Genomic DNA, 19867 nt, shown 5'->3' on the forward strand with positions numbered 1-19867 from the left:
GCTTCCTCACGAACAAGACACACCCCGCCGAAGTCCCTAAGGCGTGGCTCACTACCGTATAGTAGTTGTACGTGAACCTTTGCACCATGCTCCCGGTCTCCTCCTCGCCGTCTACCTTGGTTTCTTGCACTGCTAAAACGTCGAGGTCGTGGTCCACTAGCAGTCGATACACCTGACTCTGTTTCCTTTTGGCGGCCAGACCTCGAACGTTTAGCGTGCCGAGGCTAAGCGACGGGTTGGTAGCCATTACTGATTTAAACGGGAGGGGAGAAGGCCCGGAGCATGGTGCTCACCTTAACGTCTAGCTGACCGCTAGACGCCTCCGTGGCCATCCGGTGGCCGTCGTCCGAGTTCGTCTTTGGTCGGCTTCGGGGTGAGCCTACGGTCAGCCTCCAGGTTAGGCTTAGGCTTGAGGGTGGAGCGCCTGCCGGGTAGCGTCTTAGCTGGCGGCGCCTCGGAGTCACCGCTGGCCTTTCCGTCCACTTTCTCCTCCTGCTGCAGGGACCTCTTCACCGGTGCCGAGACGCTTTCGACGCGGGCGCTAGCAGGGGTCGCGTTGTCGTTTTCCGCTGCCTCCGTAGTATCTGTAGCCGGCTGGCGGCTCTCATTTTCTGTCTGGGTCACCCTGACGCTGATTAGTGCGGTTTCTGGCTCGTCGGGAGGAGGGACATTATTCGGTCCTCCTTTAGTCGGCGTCGTCGTCCCGCTCGCTTCTGCCACCGCATTGCCGCTTCCAGCTCCCTTGGCCGCATCCTCGGCCTCGGTCACGTCCATCATGTGGTCTGATGTCAACGGCTCGCTCTCCGCCGACCCCGCGGCTGCTGCGTATGAACGTACACAGTCCGTGTCGTTGTGTCCGAAAAGCCTGCACCGGGAGCAACGGGGAACCTTACATTCTCGACGAACGTGACCAGAGCCCCGGCAGCGCAGGCACTGCATGGGGCGACCTGGGGCTACGACCAGCGCAAGCTCGCCGGCGACGCGGATCTGGTGGGGCAGGTCGTCGACTTTCAGTCCAGCCTTCAGCTGCAGCAGCACAGCTCGGGTCGTCGAGCCCTTGTCGGAAACGCCATCCACCCGCCAGCGCTCCCGGGTTACTTCCGTGACTTTGCCAAAGGAAGCCAGCGCAGTCTTTACGTCTTCATCATCCACACCATGAAGAAGCCAGTGAAGACGAAGCTTCACCTGCTGTTCTTTAGGGTCGATGACCAGGCAGCGACGCCCCTTGACCTGAAGCTCCTTCAGTGCAGCCAGCTTTTGGGCCATCTCGGCTGTCTTCATCGTCACAGCCCATACGTGGTTGATTTGGTACGCTCCAAGGGCGACGACGCCAGAGAGCATACCAAGAGCTTGAAGCGCGTCCCGAAAATCCTCTACGCGAAACGGGCGAACACGAGTGTCGCCGTGCAAAAAAACTGTGTTTAACACGATGCGTCCTGTAGGTAGACGAGGCAAAATAATCTGGTAGTCCTTATCTTCCGATGTCGAAAGCCTGTTGCCGCGGCTAACAGCCGCATAAGCCGCTCCACTGGAGCTCATGATCCCGCGATCCGTTCAGCTCGGGAGCCGGAAGCAGAATGCATGGTATGGCCGATGGCAGGGATGCTATGCTTACGACTGCACCTGTATCGTGCTATGTGCATTCGCAACGTATTGCTACAGCACGTACGCGGCACTGTCTTTCCGTTGATAGTACAGGCACACGTCGTGTACGTGGATTGCTCCGTTTGTTATGCTTAGTTGCTGCCGAGTCGAGCTGGCAATAAAACACGAGGACGCGAGCAACGATTTGCGTCCGCTGCAGCCCACGTTTGGCGCTAGCAATGCGCCAAGTTATTGATTGTCACTGAGCTGGATACGGGTGTAATAGGTAAACGGTTAGCAGTTTGTGCGACTAAATTTTGCACCATTACTTATACCGGTTACCACCGTCACTGCGCGTACAATCGCCTAGCGGCTTGCATATTGTTTTTGCACTTCGACGTTGGCTCTACCAGTAGGCTGCGCCAGTTGAATGTAACAGTAAATAAAACAACCCACACGTGAGTGTAAAAAAAAAAAAAAATAAGTCACAGAAGCACGCAATAAAAAAATGCAAAAAGAAGGGTGCCATCAGCACTCGGTGTTCCCAGGTGGTCTCCCTCCCAAGTACTGACCGAGCCCAATGCTGCTTAGCTTCGGGGATCGGACGAGAACCGGCGTATTCAGCATGGTATGGCCGATGGCAGGGTTGCTATGTTTACGACTGCACCTGTATCGTGCTATGTGCATTCGCAACGTATTGCTACAGCACGTACGCGGCACTGTCTTTCCGTTGATAGTACAGGCACACGTCGTGTACGTGGATTGCTCCGTTTGTTATGGTTAGTTGCTGCCGACTCGAGCTGGCAATAAAACACGAGGACGAGAGCAACGATTTGCGTCCGCTGCAGCCCACGTTTGGCGCTAGCAATGCGCCAAGTTATTGATTGTCACTGAGCTGGATACGGGTGTAATAGGTAAACGGTTAGCAGTTTGTGCGACTAAATTTTGCACCATTACTTATACCGGTTACCACCGTCACTGCGCGTACAATCGCCTAGCGGCTTGCATATTGTTTTTGCACTTCGACGTTGGCTCTACGAGTAGGCTGCGCCAGTTGAATGTAACAGTAAATAAAACAACCCACACGTGAGTGTAAAAAAAAAAAAAATAAGTCACAGAAGCACGCAATAAAAAAATGCAAAAAGAAGGGTGCCATCAGCACTCGGTGTTCCCAGGTGGTCTCCCTCCCAAGTACTGACCGAGCCCAATGCTGCTTAGCTTCGGGGATCGGACGAGAACCGGCGTATTCAGCATGGTATGGCCGATGGCAGGGATGCTATGCTTACGACTGCACCTGTATCGTGCTATGTGCATTCGCAACGTATTGCTACAGCACGTACGCGGCACTGTCTTTCCGTTGATAGTACAGGCACACGTCGTGTACGTGGATTGCTCCGTTTGTTATGCTTAGTTGCTGCCGAGTCGAGCTGGCAATAAAACACGAGGACGAGAGCAACGATTTGCGTCCGCTGCAGCCCACGTTTGGCGCTAGCAATGCGCCAAGTTATTGATTGTCACTGAGCTGGATACGGGTGTAATAGGTAAACGGTTAGCAGTTTGTGCGACTAAATTTTGCACCATTACTTATACCGGTTACCACCGTCACTGCGCGTACAATCGCCTAGCGGCTTGCATATTGTTTTTGCACTTCGACGTTGGCTCTACCAGTAGGCTGCGCCAGTTGAATGTAACAGTAAATAAAACAACCCACACGTGAGTGTAAAAAAAAAAAAAAATAAGTCGCAGAAGCACGCAATAAAAAAATGCAAAAAGAAGGGTGCCATCAGCACTCGGTGTTCCCAGGTGGTCTCCCTCCCAAGTACTGACCGAGCCCAATGCTGCTTAGCTTCGGGGATCGGACGAGAACCGGCGTATTCAGCATGGTATGGCCGATGGCAGGGTTGCTATGTTTACGACTGCAGCTGTATCGTGCTATGTGCATTCGCAACGTATTGCTACAGCACGTACGCGGCACTGTCTTTCCGTTGATAGTACAGGCACACGTCGTGTACGTGGATTGCTCCGTTTGTTATGGTTAGTTGCTGCCGAGTCGAGCTGGCAATAAAACACGAGGACGAGAGCAACGATTTGCGTCCGCTGCAGCCCACGTTTGGCGCTAGCAATGCGCCAAGTTATTGATTGTCACTGAGCTGGATACGGGTGTAATAGGTAAACGGTTAGCAGTTTGTGCGACTAAATTTTGCACCATTACTTATACCGGTTACTACCGTCACTGCGCGTACAATCGCCTAGCGGCTTGCATATTGTTTTTGCACTTCGACGTTGGCTCTACGAGTAGGCTGCGCCAGTTGAATGTAACAGTAAATAAAACAACCCACACGTGAGTGTAAAAAAAAAAAATAAGTCACAGAAGCACGCAATAAAAAAATGCAAAAAGAAGGGTGCCATCAGCACTCGGTGTTCCCAGGTGGTCTCCCTCCCAAGTACTGACCGAGCCCAATGCTGCTTAGCTTCGGGGATCGGACGAGAACCGGCGTATTCAGCATGGTATGGCCGATGGCAGGGATGCTATGCTTACGACTGCACCTGTATCGTGCTATGTGCATTCGCAACGTATTGCTACAGCACGTACGCGGCACTGTCTTTCCGTTGATAGTACAGGCACACGTCGTGTACGTGGATTGCTCCGTTTGTTATGGTTAGTTGCTGCCGAGTCGAGCTGGCAATAAAACACGAGGACGAGAGCAACGATTTGCGTCCGCTGCAGCCCACGTTTGGCGCTAGCAATGCGCCAAGTTATTGATTGTCACTGAGCTGGATACGGGTGTAATAGGTAAACGGTTAGCAGTTTGTGCGACTAAATTTTGCACCATTACTTATACCGGTTACCACCGTCACTGCGCGTACAATCGCCTAACGGCTTGCATATTGTTTTTGCACTTCGACGTTGGCTCTACGAGTAGGCTGCGCCAGTTGAATGTAACAGTAAATAAAACAACCCACACGTGAGTGTAAAAAAAAAAAATAAGTCACAGAAGCACGCAATAAAAAAATGCAAAAAGAAGGGTGCCATCAGCACTCGGTGTTCCCAGGTGGTCTCCCTCCCAAGTACTGACCGAGCCCAATGCTGCTTAGCTTCGGGGATCGGACGAGAACCGGCGTATTCAGCACGGTATGGCCGATGGCAGGGATGCTATGCTTACGACTGCACCTGTATCGTGCTATGTGCATTCGCAACGTATTGCTACAGCACGTACGCGGCACTGTCTTTCCGTTGATAGTACAGGCACACGTCGTGTACGTGGATTGCTCCGTTTGTTATGGTTAGTTGCTGCCGAGTCGAGCTGGCAATAAAACACGAGGACGAGAGCAACGATTTGCGTCCGCTGCAGCCCACGTTTGGCGCTAGCAATGCGCCAAGTTATTGATTGTCACTGAGCTGGATACGGGTGTAATAGGTAAACGGTTAGGAGTTTGTGCGACTAAATTTTGCACCATTACTTATACCGGTTACCACCGTCACTGCGCGTACAATCGCCTAACGGCTTGCATATTGTTTTTGCACTTCGACGTTGGCTCTACCAGTAGGCTGCGCCAGTTGAATGTAACAGTAAATAAAACAACCCACACGTGAGTGTAAAAAAAAAAAAAATAAGTCACAGAAGCACGCAATAAAAAAATGCAAAAAGAAGGGTGCCATCAGCACTCGGTGTTCCCAGGTGGTCTCCCTCCCAAGTACTGACCGAGCCCAATGCTGCTTAGCTTCGGGGATCGGACGAGAACCGGCGTATTCAGCATGGTATGGCCGATGGCAGGGATGCTATGCTTACGACTGCACCTGTATCGTGCTATGTGCATTCGCAACGTATTGCTACAGCACGTACGCGGCACTGTCTTTCCGTTGATAGTACAGGCACACGTCGTGTACGTGGATTGCTCCGTTTGTTATGGTTAGTTGCTGCCGAGTCGAGCTGGCAATAAAACACGAGGACGAGAGCAACGATTTGCGTCCGCTGCAGCCCACGTTTGGCGCTAGCAATGCGCCAAGTTATTGATTGTCACTGAGCTGGATACGGGTGTAATAGGTAAACGGTTAGCAGTTTGTGCGACTAAATTTTGCACCATTACTTATACCGGTTACCACCGTCACTGCGCGTACAATCGCCTAGCGGCTTGCATATTGTTTTTGCACTTCGACGTTGGCTCTACCAGTAGGCTGCGCCAGTTGAATGTAACAGTAAATAAAACAACCCACACGTGAGTGTAAAAAAAAAAAAAAAAAAGTCACAGAAGCACGCAATAAAAAAATGCAAAAAGAAGGGTGCCATCAGCACTCGGTGTTCCCAGGTGGTCTCCCTCCCAAGTACTGACCGAGCCCAATGCTGCTTAGCTTCGGGGATCGGACGAGAACCGGCGTATTCAGCATGGTATGGCCGATGGCAGGGATGCTATGTTTACGACTGCACCTGTATCGTGCTATGTGCATTCGCAACGTATTGCTACAGCACGTACGCGGCACTGTCTTTCCGTTGATAGTACAGGCACACGTCGTGTACGTGGATTGCTCCGTTTGTTATGGTTAGTTGCTGCCGAGTCGAGCTGGCAATAAAACACGAGGACGAGAGCAACGATTTGCGTCCGCTGCAGCCCACGTTTGGCGCTAGCAATGCGCCAAGTTATTGATTGTCACTGAGCTGGATACGGGTGTAATAGGTAAACGGTTAGCAGTTTGTGCGACTAAATTTTGCACCATTACTTATACCGGTTACCACCGTCACTGCGCGTACAATCGCCTAGCGGCTTGCATATTGTTTTTGCACTTCGACGTTGGCTCTACCAGTAGGCTGCGCCAGTTGAATGTAACAGTAAATAAAACAACCCACACGTGAGTGTAAAAAAAAAAAAAAATAAGTCACAGAAGCACGCAATAAAAAAATGCAAAAAGAAGGGTGCCATCAGCACTCGGTGTTCCCAGGTGGTCTCCCTCCCAAGTACTGACCGAGCCCAATGCTGCTTAGCTTCGGGGATCGGACGAGAACCGGCGTATTCAGCATGGTATGGCCGATGGCAGGGATGCTATGTTTACGACTGCACCTGTATCGTGCTATGTGCATTCGCAACGTATTGCTACAGCACGTACGCGGCACTGTCTTTCCGTTGATAGTACAGGCACACGTCGTGTACGTGGATTGCTCCGTTTGTTATGGTTAGTTGCTGCCGAGTCGAGCTGGCAATAAAACACGAGGACGAGAGCAACGATTTGCGTCCGCTGCAGCCCACGTTTGGCGCTAGCAATGCGCCAAGTTATTGATTGTCACTGAGCTGGATACGGGTGTAATAGGTAAACGGTTAGCAGTTTGTGCGACTAAATTTTGCACCATGACTTATACCGGTTACCACCGTCACTGCGCGTACAATCGCCTAGCGGCTTGCATATTGTTTTTGCACTTCGACGTTGGCTCTACCAGTAGGCTCCGCCAGTTGAATGTAACAGTAAATAAAACAACCCACACGTGAGTGTAAAAAAAAAAAAAATAAGTCACAGAAGCACGCAATAAAAAAATGCAAAAAGAAGGGTGCCATCAGCACTCGGTGTTCCCAGGTGGTCTCCCTCCCAAGTACTGACCGAGCCCAATGCTGCTTACCTTCGGGGATCGGACGAGAACCGGCGTATTCAGCATGGTATGGCCGATTGCAGGGATGCTATGCTTACGACTGCACCTGTATCGTGCTATGTGCATTCGCAACGTATTGCTACAGCACGTACGCGGCACTGTCTTTCCGTTGATAGTACAGGCACACGTCGTGTACGTGGATTGCTCCGTTTGTTATGGTTAGTTGCTGCCGAGTCGAGCTGGCAATAAAACACGAGGACGAGAGCAACGATTTGCGTCCGCTGCAGCCCACGTTTGGCGCTAGCAATGCGCCAAGTTATTGATTGTCACTGAGCTGGATACGGGTGTAATAGGTAAACGGTTAGCAGTTTGTGCGACTAAATTTTGCACCATTACTTATACCGGTTACCACCGTCACTGCGCGTACAATCGCCTAGCGGCTTGCATATTGTTTTTGCACTTCGACGTTGGCTCTACCAGTAGGCTGCGCCAGTTGAATGTAACAGTAAATAAAACAACCCACACGTGAGTGTAAAAAAAAAAAAAATAAGTCACAGAAGCACGCAATAAAAAAATGCAAAAAGAAGGGTGCCATCAGCACTCGGTGTTCCCAGGTGGTCTCCCTCCCAAGTACTGACCGAGCCCAATGCTGCTTAGCTTCGGGGATCGGACGAGAACCGGCGTATTCAGCATGGTATGGCCGATGGCAGGGATGCTATGCTTACGACTGCACCTGTAACGTGCTATGTGCATTCGCAACGTATTGCTACAGCACGTACGCGGCACTGTCTTTCCGTTGATAGTACAGGCACACGTCGTGTACGTGGATTGCTCCGTTTGTTATGGTTAGTTGCTGCCGAGTCGAGCTGGCAATAAAACACGAGGACGAGAGCAACGATTTGCGTCCGCTGCAGCCCACGTTTGGCGCTAGCAATGCGCCAAGTTATTGATTGTCACTGAGCTGGATACGGGTGTAATAGGTAAACGGTTAGCAGTTTGTGCGACTAAATTTTGCACCATTACTTATACCGGTTACCACCGTCACTGCGCGTACAATCGCCTAGCGGCTTGCATATTGTTTTTGCACTTCGACGTTGGCTCTACCAGTAGGCTGCGCCAGTTGAATGTAACAGTAAATAAAACAACCCACACGTGAGTGTAAAAAAAAAAAAAAATAAGTCACAGAAGCACGCAATAAAAAAATGCAAAAAGAAGGGTGCCATCAGCACTCGGTGTTCCCAGGTGGTCTCCCTCCCAAGTACTGACCGAGCCCAATGCTGCTTAGCTTCGGGGATCGGACGGGAACCGGCGTATTCAGCATGGTATGGCCGATGGCAGGGATGCTATGTTTACGACTGCACCTGTATCGTGCTATGTGCATTCGCAACGTATTGCTACAGCACGTACGCGGCACTGTCTTTCCGTTGATAGTACAGGCACACGTCGTGTACGTGGATTGCTCCGTTTGTTATGGTTAGTTGCTGCCGAGTCGAGCTGGCAATAAAACACGAGGACGAGAGCAACGATTTGCGTCCGCTGCAGCCCACGTTTGGCGCTAGCAATGCGCCAAGTTATTGATTGTCACTGAGCTGGATACGGGTGTAATAGGTAAACGGTTAGCAGTTTGTGCGACTAAATTTTGCACCATTACTTATACCGGTTACCACCGTCACTGCGCGTACAATCGCCTAGCGGCTTGCATATTGTTTTTGCACTTCGACGTTGGCTCTACCAGTAGGCTGCGCCAGTTGAATTTAACAGTAAATAAAACAACCCACACGTGAGTGTAAAAAAAAAAAAATAAGTCACAGAAGCACGCAATAAAAAAATGCAAAAAGAAGGGTGCCATCAGCACTCGGTGTTCCCAGGTGGTCTCCCTCCCAAGTACTGACCGAGCCCAATGCTGCTTAGCTTCGGGGATCGGACGAGAACCGGCGTATTCAGCATGGTATGGCCGATGGCAGGGATGCTATGCTTACGACTGCACCTGTATCGTGCTATGTGCATTCGCAACGTATTGCTACAGCACGTACGCGGCACTGTCTTTCCGTTGATAGTACAGGCACACGTCGTGTACGTGGATTGGTCCGTTTGTTATGGTTAGTTGCTGCCGAGTCGAGCTGGCAATAAAACACGAGGACGAGAGCAACGATTTGCGTCCGCTGCAGCCCACGTTTGGCGCTAGCAATGCGCCAAGTTATTGATTGTCACTGAGCTGGATACGGGTGTAATAGGTAAACGGTTAGCAGTTTGTGCGACTAAATTTTGCACCATTACTTATACCGGTTACCACCGTCACTGCGCGTACAATCGCCTAGCGGCTTGCATATTGTTTTTGCACTTCGACGTTGGCTCTACCAGTAGGCTGCGCCAGTTGAATGTAACAGTAAATAAAACAACCCACACGTGAGTGTAAAAAAAAAAAAAATAAGTCACAGAAGCACGCAATAAAAAAATGCAAAAAGAAGGGTGCCATCAGCACTCGGTGTTCCCAGGTGGTCTCCCTCCCAAGTACTGACCGAGCCCAATGCTGCTTAGCTTCGGGGATCGGACGAGAACCGGCGTATTCAGCATGGTATGGCCGATGGCAGGGATGCTATGTTTACGACTGCACCTGTATCGTGCTATGTGCATTCGCAACGTATTGCTACAGCACGTACGCGGCACTGTCTTTCCGTTGATAGTACAGGCACACGTCGTGTACGTGGATTGCTCCGTTTGTTATGGTTAGTTGCTGCCGAGTCGAGCTGGCAATAAAACACGAGGACGAGAGCAACGATTTGCGTCCGCTGCAGCCCACGTTTGGCGCTAGCAATGCGCCAAGTTATTGATTGTCACTGAGCTGGATACGGGTGTAATAGGTAAACGGTTAGCAGTTTGTGCGACTAAATTTTGCACCATTACTTATACCGGTTACCACCGTCACTGCGCGTACAATCGCCTAGCGGCTTGCATATTGTTTTTGCACTTCGACGTTGGCTCTACCAGTAGGCTGCGCCAGTTGAATGTAACAGTAAATAAAACAACCCACACGTGAGTGTAAAAAAAAAAAAAAAAATAAGTCACAGAAGCACGCAATAAAAAAATGCAAAAAGAAGGGTGCCATCAGCACTCGGTGTTCCCAGGTGGTCTCCCTCCCAAGTACTGACCGAGCCCAATGCTGCTTAGCTTCGGGGATCGGACGAGAACCGGCGTATTCAGCATGGTATGGCCGATGGCAGGGATGCTATGTTTACGACTGCACCTGTATCGTGCTATGTGCATTCGCAACGTATTGCTACAGCACGTACGCGGCACTGTCTTTCCGTTGATAGTACAGGCACACGTCGTGTACGTGGATTGCTCCGTTTGTTATGGTTAGTTGCTGCCGAGTCGAGCTGGCAATAAAACACGAGGACGAGAGCAACGATTTGCGTCCGCTGCAGCCCACGTTTGGCGCTAGCAATGCGCCAAGTTATTGATTGTCACTGAGCTGGATACGGGTGTAATAGGTAAACGGTTAGCAGTTTGTGCGACTAAATTTTGCACCATTACTTATACCGGTTACCACCGTCACTGCGCGTACAATCGCCTAGCGGCTTGCATATTGTTTTTGCACTTCGACGTTGGCTCTACCAGTAGGCTGCGCCAGTTGAATGTAACAGTAAATAAAACAACCCACACGTGAGTGTAAAAAAAAAAAAAATGTCACAGAAGCACGCAATAAAAAAATGCAAAAAGAAGGGTGCCATCAGCACTCGGTGTTCCCAGGTGGTCTCCCTCCCAAGTACTGACCGAGCCCAATGCTGCTTAGCTTCGGGGATCGGACGAGAACCGGCGTATTCAGCATGGTATGGCCGATGGCAGGGATGCTATGTTTACGACTGCACCTGTATCGTGCTATGTGCATTCGCAACGTATTGCTACAGCACGTACGCGGCACTGTCTTTCCGTTGATAGTACAGGCACACGTCGTGTACGTGGATTGCTCCGTTTGTTATGGTTAGTTGCTGCCGAGTCGAGCTGGCAATAAAACACGAGGACGAGAGCAACGATTTGCGTCCGCTGCAGCCCACGTTTGGCGCTAGCAATGCGCCAAGTTATTGATTGTCACTGAGCTGGATACGGGTGTAATAGGTAAACGGTTAGCAGTTTGTGCGACTAAATTTTGCACCATTACTTATACCGGTTACCACCGTCACTGCGCGTACAATCGCCTAGCGGCTTGCATATTGTTTTTGCACTTCGACGTTGGCTCTACCAGTAGGCTGCGCCAGTTGAATGTAACAGTAAATAAAACAACCCACACGTGAGTGTAAAAAAAAAAAATGTCACAGAAGCACGCAATAAAAAAATGCAAAAAGAAGGGTGCCATCAGCACTCGGTGTTCCCAGGTGGTCTCCCTCCCAAGTACTGACCGAGCCCAATGCTGCTTAGCTTCGGGGATCGGACGAGAACCGGCGTATTCAGCATGGTATGGCCTATGGCAGGGATGCTATGCTTACGACTGCACCTGTATCGTGCTATGTGCATTCGCAACGTATTGCTACAGCACGTACGCGGCACTGTCTTTCCGTTGATAGTACAGGCACACGTCGTGTACGTGGATTGCTCCGTTTGTTATGGTTAGTTGCTGCCGAGTCGAGCTGGCAATAAAACACGAGGACGAGAGCAACGACTTGCGTCCGCTGCAGCCCACGTTTGGCGCTAGCAATGCGCCAAGTTATTGATTGTCACTGAGCTGGATACGGGTGTAATAGGTAAACGGTTAGCAGTTTGTGCGACTAAATTTTGCACCATTACTTATACCAGGGGGGGGACACTCCCCGGTTCCGGTGGCACAGGAAATTGGCGCCATCTCTGTAATGGGCGACGCAAAAATCTGTTTCCCTTGCATGGCCCCGTAGATCGTCGCGCGCACGCGCGCCGATCCAGGTGGCCAAGCCCTTCCCCCCGCTCAACTCCTCTCCCTACGCCCTCTCTCGTAATACCCTCTCAACTCCCTCACTTTCGACTGTCTACGCGCCCGCGCCGCCGTGCCATCCCCGCCGGCCCGGCTGCTGCTTAGTCCACTACGTAACGCTTTATTTTTGTTATCTACTGTCATCGAGATGCGTGCGCTGCTGTGCGTTGACCGACGTGGCTAGTTTCGTCAGTTCTGTGGTCCTCGATAGCTGTGTGCTTGTGCTCCGCGATGTTTCACCCGTTTCACGACTCGTACCGCTCGTGCATCGTGCAGTGGTGCACAAATACCTCAAAAACAAGTCCTGCAAGGTTGTTCCGGGTGCCTAAAGGCAACAGGTGAGCGCTCAGACCCAAGGACATCAGAAGGCGCATGTACACGAACACAGCCCTGTCCATTTGTGTACTCCATGAGGCTCCGGACGTCGTTGCGCCTTGATTGTGCTACACTTGCCTCTTCCCGGTAGAGAAAGCTGACAAATAGATGTTCCTCCTCATTGTCACCTGGTCTGTGACTTGTGTTTTTCTGTGCCAAGTCTCATTCTGCAACTTCAGTAACTTGCCCAGCTTTCCATACCGCCCTCAGTGCTTTTTCTGTGTATCACGTTCTACAAACCAACCAACAGCTGATAAATTACTGTTAGTGTTTGTGTACTATCTCAGTAACCCCCGATGGGAAAACCGCGCGAACAACCTTCATGTGTAGGCATGATACGCTTTTTTTTACTCTGGAAAGCATGAGCATTGCAAGTGTCCTACATGCAGATTTTTGCAGTTCGTGTTTATTATACAAGGGAGAGCCCAGTAGGTACGACTTAGTGCCTTAAGTGACGTAATTTTATTGCTAAGCATTGCATTCGGGTAGAAAGAAAAGTCGTGTTGGCTTGTTTTACCTGGTCTTTGATTGAGGAATAAGCCTTTCTGCGAATGTTTTCTCTGTGCTGCTGCAAAAGCCGACTATCTTCTGTTCCCCTTGCCACCGTTACTCAAGTTGTGGCCAAGTGCAAAATAATGTGATAATGTGTGTTTCAGTTTTTAGTACAATGTTATTTTTTTCTGCCATGTTTTTTTCAATTTGTTCAGCAGTAATGAACATGTCAAGCATTTCATATACTTTCGTGCAGATTTATAAGTAAGTTTTCTTTTGGTATGGCTCTCAGTCAAGCAATGTTAGCATTTTATTCTATCTTTCAGGTATTTTGCGTGTCATTGTTTTTGCCATTACTAGTGAGTTTTCCCTTTTTATAGTTGTCATGACTATGTCATACACGTCGTCCAATTTTGTGCAATATCTTAGTGCACATATCAGGAGCTCGTCTACATTTAGGTCTTGAGGACGTTATATAAATATCTTGTTTTTATATGTGTGTACATGAAATGGCCTTCGCGTTTGCTAGCACTTTCTTTTGTTATTTCACCATCTGTGAACTTTTGTCTTTAATACTCTTGTATATGTCATGCACCTCTCACTTTTGCTCATTTTTGAGCGTGTATCACACCACGTTGTAAGAAAAATCTCTTTTCGGAAACGAAGTTAATAAAGCGAGACTAAACATCTGTTGTGTTGGAAGTGGAATTTTTTTTTATGTCCCGGTACATGCTGGTATAATATAAGTATGGGAAAGACTGCGTGCGTGCCAACGCATAGCCCACGGCGCACCACGCGCCAGCTGGCAAGCAATGCCAATGCGCGGCGTAGCGCGCGCATTGTTTGCGAGCTGGCGCGTGGCGCGCGGTAACAAGCGCGCTATAAAAAAGAGGAAGAAACGCGCCGCTTACGGGTAAAAAAAAAAGTGAGCGGCGCGCGCAGCATGGGGGAAAGGGGAAAGGGAGTGGAGCGGGTCGGCATAATAAAAACAAAAAGGAAAGGAAAACGTTTGGGAGAGGAGGTGCCGCACGGCTGCTGTTGCTGTTGCCATGACAACGTAAACAATTATGTGCGCCGCCATTTTGCTTAATGCGTCGCCCATTGGTTAGGGCCGTAACTGAAGGGGACCTTGGCGCTAGCGTCGAAAGAGCGTCTGCTCGAAAACGGCCAATGGGATGTATACGGAGTGTCCCCCCCCTGCTTATACCGGTTACCACCGTCACTGCGCGTACAATCGCCTAGCGGCTTGCATATTGTTTTTGCACTTCGACGTTGGCTCTACCAGTAGGCTGCGCCAGTTGAATGTAACAGTAAATAAAACAACCCACACGTGAGTGTAAAAAAAAAAAAAATAAGTCACAGAAGCACGCAATAAAAAAATGCAAAAAGAAGGGTGCCATCAGCACTCGGTGTTCCCAGGTGGTCTCCCTCCCAAGTACTGACCGAGCCCAATGCTGCTTAGCTTCGGGGATCGGACGAGAACCGGCGTATTCAGCATGGTATGGCCGATGGCAGGGATGCTATGTTTACGACTGCACCTGTATCGTGCTATGTGCATTCGCAACGTATTGCTACAGCACGTACGCGGCACTGTCTTTCCGTTGATAGTACAGGCACACGTCGTGTACGTGGATTGCTCCGTTTGTTATGGTTAGTTGCTGCCGAGTCGAGCTGGCAATAAAACACGAGGACGAGAGCAACGATTTGCGTCCGCTGCAGCCCACGTTTGGCGCTAGCAATGCGCCAAGTTATTGATTGTCACTGAGCTGGATACGGGTGTAATAGGTAAACGGTTAGCAGTTTGTGCGACTAAATTTTGCACCATTACTTATACCGGTTACCACCGTCACTGCGCGTACAATCGCCTAGCGGCTTGCATATTGTTTTTGCACTTCGACGTTGGCTCTACCAGTAGGCTGCGCCAGTTGAATGTAACAGTAAATAAAACAACCCACACGTGAGTGTAAAAAAAAAAAATAAGTCACAGAAGCACGCAATAAAAAAATGCAAAAAGAAGGGTGCCATCAGCACTCGGTGTTCCCAGGTGGTCTCCCTCCCAAGTACTGACCGAGCCCAATGCTGCTTAGCTTCGGGGATCGGACGAGAACCGGCGTATTCAGCATGGTATGGCCGATGGCAGGGATGCTATGCTTACGACTGCACCTGTATCGTGCTATGTGCATTCGCAACGTATTGCTACAGCACGTACGCGGCACTGTCTTTCCGTTGATAGTACAGGCACACGTCGTGTACGTGGATTGCTCCGTTTGTTATGGTTAGTTGCTGCCGAGTCGAGCTGGCAATAAAACACGAGGACGAGAGCAACGATTTGCGTCCGCTGCAGCCCACGTTTGGCGCTAGCAATGCGCCAAGTTATTGATTGTCACTGAGCTGGATACGGGTGTAATAGGTAAACGGTTAGCAGTTTGTGCGACTAAATTTTGCACCATTACTTATACCGGTTACCACCGTCACTGCGCGTACAATCGCCTAGCGGCTTGCATATTGTTTTTGCACTTCGACGTTGGCTCTACCAGTAGGCTGCGCCAGTTGAATGTAACAGTAAATAAAACAACCCACACGTGAGTGTAAAAAAAAAAAATAAGTCACAGAAGCACGCAATAAAAAAATGCAAAAAGAAGGGTGCCATCAGCACTCGGTGTTCCCAGGTGGTCTCCCTCCCAAGTACTGACCGAGCCCAATGCTGCTTAGCTTCGGGGATCGGACGAGAACCGGCGTATTCAGCATGGTATGGCCGATGGCAGGGATGCTATGCTTACGACTGCACCTGTATCGTGCTATGTGCATTCGCAACGTATTGCTACAGCACGTACGCGGCACTGTCTTTCCGTTGATAGTACAGGCACACGTCGTGTACGTGGATTGCTCCGTTTGTTATGGTTAGTTGCTGCCGAGTCGAGCTGGCAATAAAACACGAGGACGAGAGCAACGATTTGCGTCCGCTGCAGCCCACGTTTGGCGCTAGCAATGCGCCAAGTTATTGATTGTCACTGAGCTGGATACGGGTGTAATAGGTAAACGGTTAGCCGTTTGTGCGACTAAATTTTGCACCATTACTTATACCGGTTACCACCGTCACTGCGCGTACAATCGCCTAGCGGCTTGCATATTGTTTTTGCACTTCGACGTTGGCTCTACCAGTAGGCTGCGCCAGTTGAATGTAACAGTAAATAAAACAACCCACACGTGAGTGTAAAAAAAAAAAAAAAATAAGTCACAGAAGCACGCAATAAAAAAATGCAAAAAGAAGGGTGCCATCAGCACTCGGTGTTCCCAGGTGGTCTCCCTCCCAAGTACTGACCGAGCCCAATGCTGCTTAGCTTCGGGGATCGGACGAGAACCGGCGTATTCAGCATGGTATGGCCGATGGCAGGGATGCTCTGCTTACGACTGCACCTGTATCGTGCTATGTGCATTCGCAACGTATTGCTACAGCACGTACGCGGCACTGTCTTTCCGTTGATAGTACAGGCACACGTCGTGTACGTGGATTGGTCCGTTTGTTATGGTTAGTTGCTGCCGAGTCGAGCTGGCAATAAAACACGAGGACGAGAGCAACGATTTGCGTCCGCTGCAGCCCACGTTTGGCGCTAGCAATGCGCCAAGTTATTGATTGTCACTGAGCTGGATACGGGTGTAATAGGTAAACGGTTAGCAGTTTGTGCGACTAAATTTTGCACCATTACTTATACCGGTTACCACCGTCACTGCGCGTACAATCGCCTAGCGGCTTGCATATTGTTTTTGCACTTCGACGTTGGCTCTACCAGTAGGCTGCGCTAGTTGAATGTAACAGTAAATAAAACAACCCACACGTGAGTGTAAAAAAAAAAAAATGTCACAGAAGCACGCAATAAAAAAATGCAAAAAGAAGGGTGCCATCAGCACTCGGTGTTCCCAGGTGGTCTCCCTCCCAAGTACTGACCGAGCCCAATGCTGCTTAGCTTCGGGAATCGGACGAGAACCGGCGTATTCAGCATGGTATGGCCGATGGCAGGGATGCTATGCTTACGACTGCACCTGTATCGTGCTATGTGCATTCGCAACGTATTGCTACAGCACGTACGCGGCACTGTCTTTCCGTTGATAGTACAGGCACACGTCGTGTACGTGGATTGGTCCGTTTGTTATGGTTAGTTGCTGCCGAGTCGAGCTGGCAATAAAACACGAGGACGAGAGCAACGATTTGCGTCCGCTGCAGCCCACGTTTGGCGCTAGCAATGCGCCAAGTTATTGATTGTCACTGAGCTGGATACGGGTGTAATAGGTAAACGGTTAGCAGTTTGTGCGACTAAATTTTGCACCATTACTTATACCGGTTACCACCGTCACTGCGCGTACAATCGCCTAGCGGCTTGCATATTGTTTTTGCACTTCGACGTTGGCTCTACCAGTAGGCTGCGCCAGTTGAATGTAACAGTAAATAAAACAACCCACACGTGAGTGTAAAAAAAAAAAAAAATAAGTCACAGAAGCACGCAATAAAAAAATGCAAAAAGAAGGGTGCCATCAGCACTCGGTGTTCCCAGGTGGTCTCCCTCCCAAGTACTGACCGAGCCCAATGCTGCTTAGCTTCGGGGATCGGACGAGAACCGGCGTATTCAGCATGGTATGGCCGATGGCAGGGATGCTATGTTTACGACTGCACCTGTATCGTGCTATGTGCATTCGCAACGTATTGCTACAGCACGTACGCGGCACTGTCTTTCCGTTGATAGTACAGGCACACGTCGTGTACGTGGATTGCTCCGTTTGTTATGGTTAGTTGCTGCCGAGTCGAGCTGGCAATAAAACACGAGGACGAGAGCAACGATTTGCGTCCGCTGCAGCCCACGTTTGGCGCTAGCAATGCGCCAAGTTATTGATTGTCACTGAGCTGGATACGGGTGTAATAGGTAAACGGTTAGCAGTTTGTGCGCCGTGAACAAAAGCTATCATCAGCAGTGGCTCATACCCCCGTAAGCATTCGTACTCCCGTAAGCAAGCGAAAAAATGCAATGGCTCATAGCCCCGTAAGGCAGAGGCCACAAACACTGAGCAAAGTGAAGTGAACAGTACAACCCACACGTGAGTGTAAAAAAAAAAAAAATAAGTCACAGAAGCACGCAATAAAAAAATGCAAAAAGAAGGGTGCCATCAGCACTCGGTGTTCCCAGGTGGTCTCCCTCCCAAGTACTGACCGAGCCCAATGCTGCTTAGCTTCGGGGATCGGACGAGAACCGGCGTATTCAGCATGGTATGGCCGATGGCAGGGATGCTATGCTTACGACTGCACCTGTATCGTGCTATGTGCATTCGCAACGTATTGCTACAGCACGTACGCGGCACTGTCTTTCCGTTGATAGTACAGGCACACGTCGTGTACGTGGATTGGTCCGTTTGTTATGGTTAGTTGCTGCCGAGTCGAGCTGGCAATAAAACACGAGGACGAGAGCAACGATTTGCGTCCGCTGCAGCCCACGTTTGGCGCTAGCAATGCGCCAAGTTATTGATTGTCACTGAGCTGGATACGGGTGTAATAGGTAAACGGTTAGCAGTTTGTGCGACTAAATTTTGCACCATTACTTATACCGGTTACCACCGTCACTGCGCGTACAATCGCCTAGCGGCTTGCATATTGTTTTTGCACTTCGACGTTGGCTCTACCAGTAGGCTGCGCCAGTTGAATGTAACAGTAAATAAAACAACCCACACGTGAGTGTAAAAAAAAAAAAAAAATAAGTCACAGAAGCACGCAATAAAAAAATGCAAAAAGAAGGGTGCCATCAGCACTCGGTGTTCCCAGGTGGTCTCCCTCCCAAGTACTGACCGAGCCCAATGCTGCTTAGCTTCGGGGATCGGACGAGAACCGGCGTATTCAGCATGGTATGGCCGATGGCAGGGATGCTATGTTTACGACTGCACCTGTATCGTGCTATGTGCATTCGCAACGTATTGCTACAGCACGTACGCGGCACTGTCTTTCCGTTGATAGTACAGGCACACGTCGTGTACGTGGATTGCTCCGTTTGTTATGGTTAGTTGCTGCCGAGTCGAGCTGGCAATAAAACACGAGGACGAGAGCAACGATTTGCGTCCGCTGCAGCCCACGTTTGGCGCTAGCAATGCGCCAAGTTATTGATTGTCACTGAGCTGGATACGGGTGTAATAGGTAAACGGTTAGCAGTTTGTGCGACTAAATTTTGCACCATTACTTATACCGGTTACCACCGTCACTGCGCGTACAATCGCCTAGCGGCTTGCATATTGTTTTTGCACTTCGACGTTGGCTCTACCAGTAGGCTGCGCCAGTTGAATGTAACAGTAAATAAAACAACCCACACGTGAGTGTAAAAAAAAAAAAATGTCACAGAAGCACGCAATAAAAAAATGCAAAAAGAAGGGTGCCATCAGCACTCGGTGTTCCCAGGTGGTCTCCCTCCCAAGTACTGACCGAGCCCAATGCTGCTTAGCTTCGGGGATCGGACGAGAACCGGCGTATTCAGCATGGTATGGCCGATGGCAGGGATGCTATGTTTACGACTGCACCTGTATCGTGCTATGTGCATTCGCAACGTATTGCTACAGCACGTACGCGGCACTGTCTTTCCGTTGATAGTACAGGCACACGTCGTGTACGTGGATTGCTCCGTTTGTTATGGTTAGTTGCTGCCGAGTCGAGCTGGCAATAAAACACGAGGACGAGAGCAACGATTTGCGTCCGCTGCAGCCCACGTTTGGCGCTAGCAATGCGCCAAGTTATTGATTGTCACTGAGCTGGATACGGGTGTAATAGGTAAACGGTTAGCAGTTTGTGCGACTAAATTTTGCACCATTACTTATACCGGTTACCACCGTCACTGCGCGTACAATCGCCTAGCGGCTTGCATATTGTTTT

The 19867-nt window shown here is 49.9% G+C and overlaps 23 non-coding genes and 2 pseudogenes across 23 annotated transcripts; all 25 read right to left on the reverse strand.

The window, feature by feature from the left end:
- Positions 1-2107: 2107 nt before the first annotated feature.
- On the reverse strand, positions 2108-2226 carry LOC126520106 (5S ribosomal RNA). The gene has a single exon (XR_007596868.1). It is a non-coding gene; the product is annotated as a 5S ribosomal RNA (ribosomal RNA).
- Positions 2227-2734: 508 nt separating this feature from the next.
- LOC126520094 (5S ribosomal RNA) lies at positions 2735-2853 on the reverse strand. The gene has a single exon (XR_007596857.1). It is a non-coding gene; the product is annotated as a 5S ribosomal RNA (ribosomal RNA).
- Positions 2854-3362: 509 nt separating this feature from the next.
- Positions 3363-3481, reverse strand: LOC126520082 (5S ribosomal RNA). Its single transcript, XR_007596846.1, has one exon. It is a non-coding gene; the product is annotated as a 5S ribosomal RNA (ribosomal RNA).
- Positions 3482-3987: 506 nt separating this feature from the next.
- On the reverse strand, positions 3988-4106 carry LOC126520071 (5S ribosomal RNA). The gene has a single exon (XR_007596835.1). It is a non-coding gene; the product is annotated as a 5S ribosomal RNA (ribosomal RNA).
- Positions 4107-4612: 506 nt separating this feature from the next.
- Positions 4613-4731, reverse strand: LOC126520105 (5S ribosomal RNA). Its single transcript, XR_007596867.1, has one exon. It is a non-coding gene; the product is annotated as a 5S ribosomal RNA (ribosomal RNA).
- A 508-nt stretch (positions 4732-5239) lies between these two features.
- On the reverse strand, positions 5240-5358 carry LOC126520175 (5S ribosomal RNA). The gene has a single exon (XR_007596919.1). It is a non-coding gene; the product is annotated as a 5S ribosomal RNA (ribosomal RNA).
- Positions 5359-5867: 509 nt separating this feature from the next.
- Positions 5868-5986, reverse strand: LOC126520164 (5S ribosomal RNA). Its single transcript, XR_007596908.1, has one exon. It is a non-coding gene; the product is annotated as a 5S ribosomal RNA (ribosomal RNA).
- A 509-nt stretch (positions 5987-6495) lies between these two features.
- LOC126520152 (5S ribosomal RNA) lies at positions 6496-6614 on the reverse strand. The gene has a single exon (XR_007596897.1). It is a non-coding gene; the product is annotated as a 5S ribosomal RNA (ribosomal RNA).
- Positions 6615-7122: 508 nt separating this feature from the next.
- On the reverse strand, positions 7123-7241 carry LOC126520128 (5S ribosomal RNA; annotated as a pseudogene).
- A 508-nt stretch (positions 7242-7749) lies between these two features.
- LOC140217681 (5S ribosomal RNA) lies at positions 7750-7868 on the reverse strand. Its single transcript, XR_011894264.1, has one exon. It is a non-coding gene; the product is annotated as a 5S ribosomal RNA (ribosomal RNA).
- A 509-nt stretch (positions 7869-8377) lies between these two features.
- LOC126538531 (5S ribosomal RNA) lies at positions 8378-8496 on the reverse strand. The gene has a single exon (XR_007601010.1). It is a non-coding gene; the product is annotated as a 5S ribosomal RNA (ribosomal RNA).
- A 507-nt stretch (positions 8497-9003) lies between these two features.
- On the reverse strand, positions 9004-9122 carry LOC126538649 (5S ribosomal RNA). Its single transcript, XR_007601110.1, has one exon. It is a non-coding gene; the product is annotated as a 5S ribosomal RNA (ribosomal RNA).
- A 508-nt stretch (positions 9123-9630) lies between these two features.
- On the reverse strand, positions 9631-9749 carry LOC126538648 (5S ribosomal RNA). Its single transcript, XR_007601109.1, has one exon. It is a non-coding gene; the product is annotated as a 5S ribosomal RNA (ribosomal RNA).
- A 511-nt stretch (positions 9750-10260) lies between these two features.
- LOC126538647 (5S ribosomal RNA) lies at positions 10261-10379 on the reverse strand. The gene has a single exon (XR_007601108.1). It is a non-coding gene; the product is annotated as a 5S ribosomal RNA (ribosomal RNA).
- A 506-nt stretch (positions 10380-10885) lies between these two features.
- LOC126538646 (5S ribosomal RNA) lies at positions 10886-11004 on the reverse strand. The gene has a single exon (XR_007601107.1). It is a non-coding gene; the product is annotated as a 5S ribosomal RNA (ribosomal RNA).
- A 504-nt stretch (positions 11005-11508) lies between these two features.
- Positions 11509-11627, reverse strand: LOC126538598 (5S ribosomal RNA; annotated as a pseudogene).
- A 2736-nt stretch (positions 11628-14363) lies between these two features.
- LOC126538645 (5S ribosomal RNA) lies at positions 14364-14482 on the reverse strand. Its single transcript, XR_007601106.1, has one exon. It is a non-coding gene; the product is annotated as a 5S ribosomal RNA (ribosomal RNA).
- A 506-nt stretch (positions 14483-14988) lies between these two features.
- Positions 14989-15107, reverse strand: LOC126538644 (5S ribosomal RNA). The gene has a single exon (XR_007601105.1). It is a non-coding gene; the product is annotated as a 5S ribosomal RNA (ribosomal RNA).
- Positions 15108-15613: 506 nt separating this feature from the next.
- LOC126538643 (5S ribosomal RNA) lies at positions 15614-15732 on the reverse strand. The gene has a single exon (XR_007601104.1). It is a non-coding gene; the product is annotated as a 5S ribosomal RNA (ribosomal RNA).
- Positions 15733-16242: 510 nt separating this feature from the next.
- On the reverse strand, positions 16243-16361 carry LOC126538642 (5S ribosomal RNA). The gene has a single exon (XR_007601103.1). It is a non-coding gene; the product is annotated as a 5S ribosomal RNA (ribosomal RNA).
- Positions 16362-16866: 505 nt separating this feature from the next.
- Positions 16867-16985, reverse strand: LOC126538595 (5S ribosomal RNA). The gene has a single exon (XR_007601070.1). It is a non-coding gene; the product is annotated as a 5S ribosomal RNA (ribosomal RNA).
- A 509-nt stretch (positions 16986-17494) lies between these two features.
- LOC126538641 (5S ribosomal RNA) lies at positions 17495-17613 on the reverse strand. The gene has a single exon (XR_007601102.1). It is a non-coding gene; the product is annotated as a 5S ribosomal RNA (ribosomal RNA).
- A 508-nt stretch (positions 17614-18121) lies between these two features.
- Positions 18122-18240, reverse strand: LOC126538639 (5S ribosomal RNA). Its single transcript, XR_007601100.1, has one exon. It is a non-coding gene; the product is annotated as a 5S ribosomal RNA (ribosomal RNA).
- Positions 18241-18750: 510 nt separating this feature from the next.
- Positions 18751-18869, reverse strand: LOC126538638 (5S ribosomal RNA). Its single transcript, XR_007601099.1, has one exon. It is a non-coding gene; the product is annotated as a 5S ribosomal RNA (ribosomal RNA).
- A 505-nt stretch (positions 18870-19374) lies between these two features.
- On the reverse strand, positions 19375-19493 carry LOC126538636 (5S ribosomal RNA). The gene has a single exon (XR_007601098.1). It is a non-coding gene; the product is annotated as a 5S ribosomal RNA (ribosomal RNA).
- Positions 19494-19867: the final 374 nt, after the last annotated feature.

Source organism: Dermacentor andersoni, chromosome 4 (genome assembly GCF_023375885.2).
Source record: "Dermacentor andersoni chromosome 4, qqDerAnde1_hic_scaffold, whole genome shotgun sequence".
NCBI classification, from domain to species: Eukaryota; Metazoa; Arthropoda; class Arachnida; order Ixodida; family Ixodidae; genus Dermacentor; species Dermacentor andersoni.